General features: G+C 42.7%; 1 protein-coding gene across 2 annotated transcripts in view; it reads right to left on the bottom strand.

Annotated features, from left to right (window-relative positions):
- Positions 1-14744, bottom strand: part of BORA (BORA aurora kinase A activator) — a 335860-nt gene that overhangs the window by 27540 nt on the left and 293576 nt on the right. The gene's annotated exons all lie outside the window — the stretch shown is intronic.

Here is a 14744-nt window from a genome sequence, read left to right on the forward strand (position 1 = left end):
TATGCTGTACAATGGTCAATATTTTATAACTAATATTTCAGTTCAAGACTGAGGATCAATTATATCATGTGAGATGACTCTCCTCAAGCGTGTGAAAAATTATGGGTGTTTTGTTCGACTCACCAGACTGCAGTAAAGGGACAGTGATCCCATAAGTACACATTCTTGGAGTACAATTATTTATTCATTACTCCACGGGCAATGACGCCTTTACCAGCTGCCAAGTAAATATGTTTTGCACCTGGGAGTAGTTTGTTTTTTATGGGACTTGTTTAATAAAATATTCCAGTAGGCCTACTAGCCATTTAGTTATATCCAAGGCCACTGGAATTACGTGGCAGAAAGGACCAAAATATGTTGCAGGGCTGATCAATTAATGTGGCAAAAACGTCCAATTATGCATTTGTAATGCCAACACCTCCAACTCAAGTAAATGCGAGACCTATTGCTTTGCAAATGCTTGTTCTGTTTCCTAACCAGTTGACGGTTGTTTGTCTGTTAGTTTCTATGGCCTATCAAATTTAACTGAGAATGACAGAATTATGGAGAATGCATTCAGCCCCCCTCAGACAGCACTGAATTTGTGAAACCATTGGATAACACTGGTGCCCTACTCTTGAGTTCCATTGAATTCGATGCTAGTTCTACAGTAAACACTGCTCACTCCGGAGCATTGTGATGGCCAGATTGTTCCTGCCTCGTTATTTAAGAATGATGTAATTAAATTATTAAATTGGAATATAGCGGTTGTAACTGCCAAACTAGGCAAAGCAAAATGGGGTGAATACACGAACATGTTTGGCATTATTTTTGCTCCAAGAAACGTGGTCAACTGAGGACTTTTTTTGTGATGCCTTTTTTTTTTATACAATTCCAGCCCTAATCTCGGACTCTGGCAGCGCTAGGGTGGGTTTAAAAACTTGGTGTAAGGTCTTGTTGAATTGTTCGATCATGCCTACTGCTACTGCTAATAATCTTATCCACGTTCTTTCTTGAGTAGGCCAGTAATTTCAGCTTGGTCACAATTACCATTTACAGTGATGGATTTACATGGTATTTTAATACCAAGTTGGGAGACATGTCCACTACGTTGTCACCCAACCCTTTTAATGTTAGTGATACGACTGACTGGGACGGACTCCTCGGCGGAAAGTACTGTATGCTTTTATCAACTTGTGATTTCTGTAATACATTGGAACATTTAGGACCTATAAATCACAATATAGTGACATTTACAAGCAGCGGTCGCTGCTGTACAATAGACTACATATTTGTCATAAGGAGTTGGTCTATTGTATTAGAAGGGGCTATACAATCAAGGATATTAGCTACCACAATCCCCTTACTGTCTCCATTGTAACCCCCAAAGGTAGATAGATATAAATTGCTATCTGACGAACAAATTAAACCAACTAATAAAGATAATGGGAGAAGGCTAGTTTTGGGAATTGGATAATACGGGCAATGTAATATGCCAACTAATTGTAGGTAATCTGGACCTAATATATGGCTGCTTATCACTTGATATTACCCCTACCCATTGTCAAAACGTTTGTAAATTTGGGTATTCACAAGAGGGCCCTATTCTCAAAACCAGTGGAGATACAAACACAGTGATGGGTCTTGGTTTGGTGAGGTCTTCCGAACCGAGAATAAATGACTGCAAAACTCATTGAACTCTTCTCATAGGATTAGGAATAAAATAGCGATTTGCAGCAAAAATATGAAAATACCTTGAAACTGAGGAAATCCTGCCTACAGCTCGGAATATGGGGAAATTTAGTTCGGCCCTGTGAGCTTAACGAAATACAGGCAATCTGGCTGGTGTTTAATTCAAATATATTCTCCAAAATGCCCAGGAAGACTTTTGGGGTTCCAGTATTGGTCCAGTAGACTCGATAGTTCAGTTCAAAAGGTTTTATGCCCCTTAGAGAGTGAATTGGATTCTAATAGTACAGAGAAGCCACAACTTACAATGGAGGAAGTGACAATAGCAATAAACGTAAGTCGCTCCAAAAAGGTGCTGGGTCCAGATGGACAACTATCAAGAGAATGCAGAATTCTGGGCACCTCTCTTGACAAATTGTAATAACTAAGCTTGCAAAACAGGATTTCCTAAATCCTGCCTTTCAGCTAGTGTTGTCCTAGTGTTTAAAAAGGGGAATTGTCAGGTCCCAAAATACTACTAATCAACCATCTCATTTGATTAAACGGTTAAAATAATTGGTAGTTATTTTGGATAGACTACTGCTCTGGCCCTTGGATTTTAACATTCTCTCCGAAGTGCAGTATAGGTTCAGGACTGGTTTGAGAACTTGTGAGCAATATTTAAGTTTACATCTGTTGATCAGAAAGTGTATAGTTCATTATACATTGTCTTCATGGATCTCTCTAGCGCTTTTCAACAGTGTCAACATGTCAAAGCTCTAGAAAATGTTGTCTATGGGATTGGACAGAGGTTTAGTGGACTTTCTATGTGCCCTACACTTTGATCCTTATGCTTCTGTCAGATTCAGGTTAATGTGTGGTGTGCGACAGGGATATGTTTAAGCTCCAATCCTGTTCTTGTTGCACACCAATGGCCATGACACTGCTTTAATAAAAAAGGACAAGATACGCTTGTAATAAAAAAAAAAAACAAGCCTGTACCTGTCCTGCTTTATGCAAAGCTGTTCCTTTAGCTAGAACCTCAAATTGACTCCAACTACTGCTTTGTGCTTTTTGCCTATATTATGCATCAACTGAACTTGGAAACTAACCGGTCCAAAACATTTATTTAACGTGTGGTAATAAACATGTTAAAACTGTTGCTTATCTATCAAGGGCAAACCTATTGAAAGGATTAGCCATTTTCCCTATTTGGGGTAACCTTTGACCATTGTAACACTTGGACCTCAAGTCTCAGCCCCAGGAAAACGTGCGTTATCCAAGCGGTCTAGCTGTGGGGGGAGGGAGGGGGTCACTATTTAAGTTGGGTTTAAACATAGATTTCCAAAAGGGGGCATATAGGAAAGAAACCTATCAGTAGTCATCTGGAGCTACAGTAATGTCACTAGTTAGAGGAAAACGGAGTACTTCGAGAATCCCCTTCTCTAGCCCAAACTATAGAATGCACAACGAGCTCGGTTTGGATTTCATTGAGGACCACGTTAAACTAGCCCCTTCGCTACTTTGGTTATCAATCTGGAGCACTGATGAGGTATCCTTTAATAGATATTTAATAGAAAATTGGCATGCCAAGTTGGAAATAAGATCCCTTGGTTACAATACTTTAGGACAACCGCTCATAATCTGGGCAGACCATCTATCTTACTCGAACCATTGGTGCTAAGCAAAACGGATAAAGGCTGGCACATCAATAAAATCATGGCAGCAAGCAAAACAAGCATTTGCAATGCAATAGGTCTCTCATTTTCTTGAGTTAGAGCTATAGGCATTGTAAATTCAGAACTGGACTTTTCTTGCCACATAAAGGGGTCAACCCAGTCTCTTAATTTCGTCTTTTCCTGTCATGTTTTGGTGGTCACTGGCAGCTACTGACATCAGAAATCACAAGCCATTGAGGAGAGACAAGAAGATGATTGCACTACCTAATGTTGTGTAAATGGCTTAACAGAAATTAGAACATAGACTGGAAAGTATTTTCTTTGTAATTTAACAGAATAAAAAGTATTGCAAGCATTCATGCCTCACACTTCAGTAAGCAGAGCAGCTTGAGAAGATTTATGGCCCCAACAAAGGAGATAAGCAGTGCCCTGTGTGCGATGTCGTGAAGGGGAGAGGGAGACGGAGGGAGAGGGGGAGAGAGAGAGAGAGAGAGGGGAGGAGAGAGAGAGGGGGAGGGAGAGAGGGGGAGAGAGAGGGAGAGAGGGGGGAGAGAGGGAGAGAGGGGAGAGAGAGGGAGAGAGAGAGAGAGAGAGGGAGAGGGAGAGGGAGAGAGAGAGAGAGAGAGAGAGAGAGAGAGAGAGGGGGGAGAGAGAGAGGGGAGAGAGAGAGAGAGAGGGGGGAGAGAGAGAGAGAGGGGAGAGAGAGAGAGAGAGAGAAGATGCGATGCAAGCAAGTTTCACCTCATTGCTTCTAGGTTTAGCTGCATCCTACTAGAAAGGGCATATTGTGGCTTTCGTGAGTAGTGAGCTAAACAAGCGGGTGTTTCTTTTGTAAAATAAGCTTATTTTTGGAGCCAGAGGTAACGAGGACAGCACTGGAATAAAGCCAAAACAAGTGACATGGGAGGAGGTGGGAGGAATGGAATTCTGCAATAAAACGCAGGCAGCTACCTGCCTAAAACACCCACAGTGCAAGGGGAGCACCAAAGAAATAAAAAAAAATGATCAGTCACAGCAACCGATAAAGAAACCAAAGTGAAATAATACAGTAGTTGATCACTGCTCTGAAACAGAAAAAGGAGGGAGAAAAAGGCAGAACTGACCACTAGTGAGCAAGAATTGGTAAAAGACACTGCAACCATTATTGAAATCACTAAGCCATAAGAAGTATACTAAAAGTATACAAAAGATTGAACGCTTACGCACAACCTAAAAAGGGGCTTAGAGGAGGTCAAGAAATCCTCAGTACAAGATTATTTCTTGATACAAACACGAGCTGGCCTTGAGCCCTATCTGGACAATTTCACATTTGGGGAAGTGGATACTTGTTACCAGGTTTCTGCTGAGTTTTTTTTTAGGTGCTTACTTGGGGCAATATGAAACAACGGGAATCTGTTGATACCCCTGTGATGAAACTTCTTCACAGACCTAGTTACATTTTTTTTTTTCAATGCTAATAGTTGCTGTCTGCCTGATCGTCAAGTGACGCAGACTGGCATTAATGTACTTGCAAATGTTAAATCCCCATCGTCTCTTTTGAGAGTTGGAATTTTTTTTTTAATCTTCTATACGGTATTGGAATACTTTAATGTTCTGTGTTTTGATGGCGGATATAATAGCTGTTTCATAATATTCTTAGTTTGATTTTTCAGAAAATGATTGACTTTGTATTTGTTTATAACTCTAGGTTAGGTTTTAACTGGATTTTTTTAAATTTATGTAACATGATGTGATTTTATTGTTCTTCTAGGATTGTTTTTTTAATGATCGAAAAGATTGACTGACTGGTCTCCTACTTGAATCTCATTTGGTCTGGTATTTTAATTGTCTTGGGAGTATTTGGGGAAGGAGGGTAGTGGCTCAGCAAGTCTTCAGTCACCAGTTTGATCAAAAGGTATGTTCCATAGACTTGTGTTCGGTCTTCTGTCATGTTCGAGTTTTAGTTGCAGTGGTTGGTTTGCTTAATGGTATCCTACATGAATATAGCAGCAGTGCATATCACCCATCACTGTCATAGCTTTAAATTTAGATCATTGGTACTTAAATGTTTAATTTAACAATATGATGCATGCACTCCATTTAAGCCTTTTCACTTGAACTACAGAATGTTATGTCTACTGCAAACATGCATAATAATGATCTTCATGGCTACAATTTCCATGCATTACAAAAACCTGGTCATCTCTGAAAGAGACTCCAGTGCAGAGGTATATTCGTTGGTTTCCGTTTGGGTTCCTGCTCAGCAACCTTCATGTCAGTGAGGTAGTGTTGGTTTATTTCATTACATACTTTGGATATCTTTTCCAACTTAATTTCCTACCTTCCCTGCTATTACATGTGTTGAGTTGCATTTTCTAAATGTTCTCCGCTTGTCTTTTTAATCCATCACCCTCCTAATCCCTTCCTGCTACTCAGTGAAGACACTGAGGTATTAGTTTCCTTATTTACTCTTACTGCATCCTCGGTAGCTGCTTGGCAATTTTAACTTGCATCTTTTGAATGGTCCATTCACCCTCTCATTGAAAAACATTTCTGATTTGTTGATTTTTATCTTATTTCACCCCTATGAACATTATTGGTGTCACTCTAACTTCAGTTCCTCCTTTGTCCTCTGGATGTTCCCATATCTATCTGGTATTAAACCATCTAGCCATTTTCTGCTTTCCTCACAATTCATGTTTTTCCCAAACTTTGGCTGCGACTTCAACTTCTAAACCCATGTTATTTTGCTGTGAGATGTGGAATGTTTTGTTTATAAATCAGGTTACATGGGCTATTATTGGTCTTCCTTTTGAGGTTAAGTTTTTCCATGTGTTGATTAAACCTCCATCAATAGATCAGCTATGCGGTCAACCATCCTTGATCTTTGTTCAAAGGATTAAGAGGGAGTTCAAACTTCTAAAACTTCCTCCGCATTTGTTCATTACAGAGTTATTCAAGATTTTTTTGTATCATTTTGAACAATTATGCCACAAACTCACATTACCAAATTATTTTTTCACTTGAGTACCCACTGTGGCTGTTTGCTACAAAACTGAGGTTACCCAAAGAACACTATTTTAAATCTCTTTGCAAATTTGACAAACATCTATGTCTGCTTTGCTCTTTCTAAGTCTCCACACTTTCCCTCAATCCTCCTTGGATGCCGGGGATTTCTCAGGAGATTTTCATCCAGCGGTGTTCCTTTTGAGGGATGCATGGGGGGTCTCTGTCTTGGGTTTTGTTTTGAGCAAGCGAGTGCTTCGACGCAGAGGCTCCCTTTGACAGTCTTAAGTCAGATTTTCGGGACTCAGACCCTTTTTTTCAGCATCTCTTGTACATCCTGTCTTTTCTTGGTTACCTGGGGTTTGACGTTGACGATCCACAAGTTTCTCCAGCAGCACCTTCTGCAACATTTTGCTCAGGGATGGAGTAGTATCTTGTCCCTACCTAGTATGGTGTGCTTGCTTTTGCCTTTCTCTCACACTCAGCGTCTTCGACGTGAATACCATGCAAGCACTGCAGTCTTCACTTCGATGTTTGATGGGTAGGCAAAGGTTGCACACTGGGTTTTGGTCCTTCTGCACAAATGGCAATTAGGGCAGAACTGGAATGGAGTCCTCTCCATCTAGGCTGTAAAGGGAGCCCCTTGCCCTGGCATTTCTTGAAAAATCATGTTGAGGGAATCTGTCGGGTTCTCTCTCTCTCTCTCCACTGCCTCCGTTACCTCCTCGTCAGTGTTCTTCCCCAAATTCAATGAATTTTTCGGTGAACTTCCGACAAACTCCTTGAAAACGTTTCCTTCCTTGTGTTGGACAGCTGTCAGCCAAGCATCCAGACCCAACGGCGGGAAAAATATAATCTGTAGATGGCGGCCAAAGGCGGGAGCTTCTGGGGGGGGGGAGGGTGTACAACATCACAGGAAGCACTAAATGGGGGATCTGTTGACACCCTGCAACAACAACAAAAATGTCAAAAGACAAGAAGACCTACAAGCAGTGGAAAATTCCAGACCCAACCACTAGTTGGTCGGATAATGCATAGCATGTAAATCCAGAAAAGATTCACGCTGCAAAACTGTATTTCCCCATTTACTTTACTATGTAGCTTAATGCTTCGGTTTTTCTTCCTGAAGTCTTCCCTGCTTCTAGTAAATGTAAATTTCTATTTGTTCTTCCTTAACGCAAGAAGCCATCTCTCAATGACTTTGATTTCAAACTTTTGACTTTTCTATATTCTTCCATACTTATTGAAAAATCTAAAAGTTATTTTTCCAAATGTCAGTTCCTTCAAATTAAACATCTTTTTTCCTACTGTAGAATCTGGTTTCTGACAACATGTATTCTACTTAAACTGATTTTACTTTAGGTAACCAATTTTCTTCGGCAGCAAGGCACAAAACTAAATTCTCATCTGTTTTTATTATTACTCTTCTAAACTTTTACCTCTTTTAGGATTTCAAGATCTGGTAGCGTCAGGTTCTAGACCTTTCTCTAAATGCACTTTTTTGGTCCCTTAGAAAGGCTTTCTCTGCACCTCACCCTTTTTACTATGGTGTCCGTCAAGGTTATGCTACTGGTGCCTTACTCGTTTTTTTGCATACGATTCCACCATCTATGATTACATCAAGTTTTGGGTTTAACGCTCACTCGTATGCAGACAATGCCAATGCTTTCTTCTCTTTTCCTTATTTTCACATCTCCCTTCATGAGTCAGTCTCTGCCAGCCTTTCTGCTCTTGAGGCTTGGATGAACTTGCATTCTCAAACTTTGTTCACAAAAGCAATACTGTTTTCTATCCTGTTTTATCTCATTTTTGTGCCATCTTCTTTCACGTTCGCTCAATCTTATCTGGCTTTCTCTACCCTTGCAGGAAATAGTAATGTAGGCTGCCACCCAAGACTGACTTGCCAAAGGACCATTTCTGCACAATGTGCAAGAAGTTTTTAGGTTGGAGGAAAGGCCTCGGTTTTTTAATGGTATTGAGAGTGGCTCTAACTTTTGTTGCAACTTGGTTACCAGTAGAGGTATGTGCCAATCCACATGTATAAGGATTTAATCTTGCTAGCAAAATGTGAAAAATATTTCTGCAGTTCTTCCAGTGAGACTTTGCAGTCTTTGTTGCCATGCTATCATTTGATCAAAATAAATTTGTGGCTTTCTGGATGGAGTTCTAGGAGACTCAATAACATCCAGTTCTTGGAAACTAAAAGGGCAATTATTTGGCACAGTGATGCCCTTAGCAGAAGAGACCTTTAAGTAAAGGTGGGTGTTGTCAGTAAACTGATGCTTAGGTACACCAGACCCCTCCATTAAAAGTTTCCATGTAGAATTAGAACAATGTGGTACTATTGAAGCTTCTAGCAGGTGCAAGTACACCACTCTGTGTGTCCAAATTGGGCTATTATGAACATTGTCATGGATGATGTTCACATCTCCCTGATCATATTGTTTTGCAGTGGTTACAGAACAAACAGCCTGGCTCACCCAGATAAATACAAGGACACATTATCTCCAGCAACTACATTATTTATCTCAATGTGGTCCTAACTTTTCTGCAAGGGAAGCAATCACTCTGGCTGTTTATAATTAACCCAACATTGTCTTGTGTGAGTTCTCAATCAATCTGTATTTAAATTAATTGGTGAAGGTGTATGGCCTTTTGGGTATTACAGAGACCAGAATCGTGGGTCTTCCCCTTCACCAGTCAGTTGTTCGGACTGCATTAGTGGAACACTGAGTTGAGTTATTTACCCTCTTCTATGCCAAATTCGAGGTGCATCTAAGGCATTTAAAATGTGGAAGTATGCATTCTTCAAGTCAAGTGTACCAAAGGATTTGCATTGTATCATTATTGATATAGCCTGCTGTAAACTTTGTGAGACAAACCAGGAAGTAAGCAGCCAGAGGTCTAAGACTGGTTACAGAGTCCCATCCATCTTTGTTAAAAAGAACTCAAATTTAGGTTACACTTCTTGGTTCCTCTCCTGTAGTGTTGACGCTTTTATTGCTCCGCTGTCTAACAGCCCAATTGTCTCCCTTGCATGCCTTCTTAGAACCACTGTTTGTTGGTATTTGAACATTAGATGTATTACACCTTTCTACAGTATCCTGTGAAGACAATGAGGCAAGAACCCTCTAACCCTTTCGACCAGGGTAGTAAATTAAAGTAAATTAGTGGTCAAAGCAAGGGGGAAGTTTAACTAGACTTCCACGGTGATCTAATAGCTAAGTAATTGTACATACACAATTTATGTAGCATCAATGATTTATTGCTGTATTATGCTTTTTCTTTACATTTTATTGCAGGACAAAATGGCTATATTTTCAAAGGTAGGTGCTCCTAATTAAAAACAGTGAAAGTGAATATTGTGCGGATAAGTGAAGGTGATATATACAATATATACAGAAAGTGGTTTTAAGAACAATATGGACTTCTAACGGCTCGTCAATCCAGGAAGCCCTGAAGTCACATACAATTTCTTTACAGTTTATAATCCACATTCAAAGATATGTCGACATTTCGACCCCAAATGTAGAGATAAATCAATGATGGGTCATTATCAGGACTGATAATAATGTCAGGTCGGTAGCACCTAAGAAATCCAGAATAGGATTAGGATCTTGTGGTCTGAGGCATCTTCATGTTCGGTAGTGTAATAAGGACCAAAGGTGTCTTGAATTATGGTATAGGGATGCCAATCCGTAAGAACAGTGTTCTGTATGATGCATTCAAACACTGCGAGCCCATCAAGAAATGTGGGCTGGGGCTCACGATATTCGTGAGTAAAATCCAGGCAGTCTACTCGTGTAGCCAGGGGAATTCTTCTGGCACCGCACGTTGACTCACATGAGCCGTTAGAAGTCCATATTGTTCTTAAAACCACTTTCTGTATATATTGAATGTATCACCTTCACTTATCCGCACAATATTCACTTTCACTGTTTTTAATTAGGAGCACCTAGCCTAGGTATACTTCCCCCTTGCTTTCTACAGTATCCAGCATTCATGTGTGTCAATGGATACATTTCTACTGTTCTGTGAAGAACTACAGTTTTTGAATTATTTTAGTAGAAAACACACCTCTCGAGAAATGTCTAGGTCCTTCATCATTCGGACAACTGGTAATTTTGCAAATAGGGCAACATCGCATAAAAGTATGATGAGAACATGATCCTGTACCATGTGCCTGTAACCAGAAGCCTATAGGCCCTGCGTGCTACATAACAGATAGGAAGAGGCAGGGGGAGATGCGGTGGAAAAATGGATCATAAGTGTGACGAGGAAAGAAGAGAACATAAGAGTAATAGATGTGATGAGGAAGGAGCCTGTAGATATAGTGTGGTCTTCCCCCAAAACACTTTTTATTTTTTATAAACAGATTTTATTGGTTAAGTCCTCATGAAGAAAAAGGTCAAATACCATTGTCACAAATCTTAATCAGTATATATCTGTGTGTGACATCACTTAGATCTCACTCATAACTTCCTCAAATATCTCCCCAACCACCACCCCCTCCCCCAGCTCCCCTCCAACCCTCCACTCCCACAAGTCATGCAGCCTCCGGGACAGAGCAAGTCTGTTCTTCCCAGTAACAAATGTTTAGTGTAACATAAGTTATGGGAAATGGTCAGCGATAGGAAACACCAGGAAGCAGGACATTGTGCACTGAGTAGGGCCACAGGTGTAGCAGCTGTTCTCATTAGGGGAATCGACAGTCTCAAGCCATCGGGGGATGCTGCCTGGGACAGGGGGGATCTGGGTCCTTCAAACAATCCACCAGTGCCTTCAAGGTCCTGGCAACATCCAAGGAACCTTGCCCTCACCTAGCCTCTCTAAACAGGACCTCACCTTCGTAACTCACCCATCCCTCAAGCTCTCTATGCCGCATCGTGACCAGAGGTCTCCTAGCAGGCTCCAAATGTCCTCAATTTCCCTCTTTCTCAGAATGAAGGCCAAGCCGTGGAACCTACTAGTGACCTTTAAATTAGCAGTAAGCGGGAACCAACTTACTAAACAGTGTGCAAGAGATTTGAGGATCACTTTGTGTAATGTCTGCAACTGTGGTTGTGACTTCTTCCTAGTAGGACTCTAGCTGTGGGTAGTCCCAAAACATATGAAGAAATTTAGCTGCAACCACCCGACATCAAGGGCATGTTACCCTAGCTATGTTAAAATACTTATATACTCTTCCCTGAGTTAGGTAGCCCTGTGGATAATAGAATAAATGATTAATTTAAAGTAGGTGTTTCTCAAGACCCTGGTCGTCAGTCCAGTAAAGTCACCCAATCGCCCTCCGGTATAGAGATTTGCAGGTCCTCCTCCCAGTGAGTTTGTAATGTGTCCAACGGTTGTAGGGTGTCACTCCTAACCTCCCTATACAAACAGGTGACAGTTTTAAAAGTGTATGAGGACATATCCACGTACTTGCAGGTTCTATGGTATGGTGGTTCTGACAAGCCTACCCCTCAGTATTTTCCGATTGCTGCAGTCACTGCTCTGTGGAACAGGAAGCGTCCCTTGGGTAATCCAAATGTGGTCTTCCCAAAAACATTTATATTACAACATTCAGTGTAATACTGCGTTTTGAGTACCAATCGTAGGCATCTGACCAGAAGGTATGAATGTAGTAGGAAAGTACCATCTTTCTAGCAAAGTTACCCCCCACTTTTTGCCTGATGTCAGTGTGTTTAGACTGTAGTTCACTGGGATCCTGCTGGTAACTGCACTTGGACACTGTAAGTCACCCCTCTGTTAGGCCCTTCAGCCCATGTTAGGGTGCAAGTTCCTAAGTGTGAAGGTACCCTTGCATGAGCAGGATCCCCCTACAAACCCCAGACTCCATTACCTGGGCTTTGTAAGTGCAGGGAAGCCATCTTAAGGTATGTAATGGACACTGGTCAACACGAGTGGTCCTACTACAAAACAGCTTCTCTGAGCCTAGGCATGTTTGGTATCAAACATTTTGGAATCATGCAACTACACCAATTCCAGTGCCAGTTGCATGATCCCCTGTACTCTGGGGGTTCCCTTGAGGACAACCCAGTTCTGCCTGTGCATCCTTACAGGGTCTGGCTGCCAGCCCATGCTGCTGCCAACCCCACACACTGTTCTGCCCTCCTGCTTGTGAGCCTAGCTCAGGCAGAGGAAGGCAGAACAAAGGATTTCCTGCAAGGGAGATGTGTGATCACCTCTCCCTGTGAATTAGGTGTCTAAGGGCTGGAGTGGGTGGTACATTTGGGGTGGTCTCTGAGCATTACCAGACTGTTTTGAAGGGCACATTTGGTGCCCTCCTTGCATAATACAGTTTGCACCAGTTCAGGAACCCCTGGGTTCCGTTTTGGCCCAAAACTGCACAAAGAACGGGGTGTGACCACACCCCTGTCCAGCTCCTCCCCAAGGGAGGTGTATGGAGCTCTGTCAGGTGGCCTCTTGATCCTGCCATCTTGAAAATAAGATCTGCAGAGACCCCTGGGAGCATCTGACTAGTTAGACCAGATAGATGATGTCCCTGACCCCCTCTGATAGGTGTGTCACCCCAGAGAGTGACCAACCCCCTTTTAAGGTTACTTTAGGGCTCGCACGTGGGTGGGCCCTCAGATTCATTGAGCAAGACTCTACATGGACCTCTCTGCAAGGCAACTTCTGCTCCTGGGCTCTGAAACCACTGCTGATCTGCTTTGGAACCGAAACAAGTCTGCTTCTGGTGGGAAGACTCCAAATGAAACATTGTTTCTCCGGATCCTGCAAGAATTCTGCAACATCCAAAACTGTGCATCCTCCAGGGTCACAAAGACTGGAGTTACAAAGGGATCTGCCTTGGAGTGGAGGAGTCACTCGCCTGCATCCACAGGCAACTCAAGACAACGTTGACCGGCTGGTGGGGTCTGCTGTCCCATGGACATCGAAAGACTCTGCATCAGAGGTGGTGGGTCTGTGGCCTCCTCTGGGTCCTGCTTGTCTTCTGATCAATTTGGGAGACTGCCACTGGACTGGAATCCCTGCCCACCGCAACTGTTGCTCTTGCCAAGGTTTGTTGACCCTTCCTCTAGGAGATCTTCAGGCTCCAAAACACCCTGGCCCCCAGCACTCTGCAACCTGAAGATCAACCCCTCTCCTGCAACTTCTGTGACGTGGAACTTATGTTTTATTGTGCTGCTAAGGCCTCCTTGTGATTTCCTCTGTCCATCGCCTGTGGGTAACTCGTGGAGGCTCTGACGATTTCTGCTGGTCTTCCTGTGTGCTGAGGGCCAACCCCAAATCCCCCTCAAGGGTAGAGTCTCCTGGACCTTGCTGATCCCCAAAACTATGCAAATACATCTTCATCTCCTGTTTGCATTTGCCAGTGCTTGTTGGTGATCTGGCTGGTCACTGACCCTCCTACAATCCAACGACCGTCGAGGGACAGCTCGTAGATGACTCCTGGGATCTTCTGCAGCTCCTGGATCCCGAAAGCTTGACTTCTTCCTCCACAGACTTGCAAGAACGTCACCTCTAGGAGGGTGGGCATTGCCACCTGGGCACCTCCGAGGGCGCTGGACTCTGCTCCCTTCCTTTTCATGTCATCCACGTCTGGAATCCATCCCTGGGTTCCACCGGCCTGGTCCATGGGTTGCGACAGCAGCTGGACAATCCAAGACTTCCACTGACTTCAGGGAGAGTTCCTTCTCTCCTATGCATCCCGGTCCCCTGGTGTAGGTACTCCTGACTTCTGGGTATCCTTGGGTGGGGACACTCCCCAACCTTCCTTGTGTGTTGGTTTCCTTGGAGTCTACTGGGAAGGGTCCAGAAACACACAGACTCCAACCACTACTTCCCTGTGTTAGTCTATGGGACGACTGGGTAGATAACCACTGTGCACCTGGTTGCTGGGGACATTTACCGTGCTTACATCTGGTGTTTTCATCTACCCCCAGTCCCTAGCTAACTACCACACTTACCTTGGTTGGGTTCACTATTTTGCATTCCACTTACTTAGTACATGGTTTGCCCCCCTCCACCCCTCAAAGGAATTGCACATTTTATGCTATTTCTGCTGGTTATTTTATGTAGATATTTTTTGTAGATATCTCCAAAGGGAGTGATATCAATGCCAGTCTAGTAGTAGAACTGTAATAAAGAATCCTTTATTTTTGCAACACTTGTGTGGTTCTTCCTTGTGAGTGAGCTACTGTCTGACTACCGTGGTATTGCAAGTGCTTTACATTCCTCCTGTATAAGCTTCAGCTACTCACCTCAGCTACCCCTAGACAACTTTTGCTATCTGGACACTTATTCACTATCAGTAAGGGTTGCCTGAACTCAGTATAAGGTGCCACACCATAGGAGTACACCATAAACTGAGCGAGCCTCCTACAATGAAGGAATGGTGATGGAGATGTATTGCAAGTACATTTAGTCCAGGAAGACTCTGCTATGTCCACATATTGTAAACAAAAT

Source organism: Pleurodeles waltl, chromosome 8, assembly GCF_031143425.1.
Source record: "Pleurodeles waltl isolate 20211129_DDA chromosome 8, aPleWal1.hap1.20221129, whole genome shotgun sequence".
NCBI classification, from domain to species: Eukaryota; Metazoa; Chordata; class Amphibia; order Caudata; family Salamandridae; genus Pleurodeles; species Pleurodeles waltl.